Below are 373 nucleotides of genomic sequence, written 5' to 3' on the forward strand. Positions count from 1 at the left end.
GTATGCATAAAATATATCACTTATCATTACTCACAGAATGATATTCGCATTTTCTCTGCAATTTTCGAGGCGTTCAGGATCTCACAAACCGACTTTGGAAAATTAAATGTTTTCAAGAATATATTAGATTCCGTGTAGTTTGGGAACGGTGCAATTTGTCTTGCAACACAATCAATACAGTAATGATGAGTTTTAAGAAAACACCCAAAATGCCCCCGTCAGGAAAACGAGGCAAACCGCACACGCATATATACCACTAACTACATGCGTACCCCATATATAGGAAAGGGAGGGTACAAGGAAAAGGGACAGAAAGGGGGGGAGAAAAAAAGGGGAAATAATAGTAGAGGGGGGATAAAGGGTTGAGGATAAT

This window comes from Penaeus monodon, chromosome 23 (assembly GCF_015228065.2).
Source record: "Penaeus monodon isolate SGIC_2016 chromosome 23, NSTDA_Pmon_1, whole genome shotgun sequence".
NCBI classification, from domain to species: Eukaryota; Metazoa; Arthropoda; class Malacostraca; order Decapoda; family Penaeidae; genus Penaeus; species Penaeus monodon.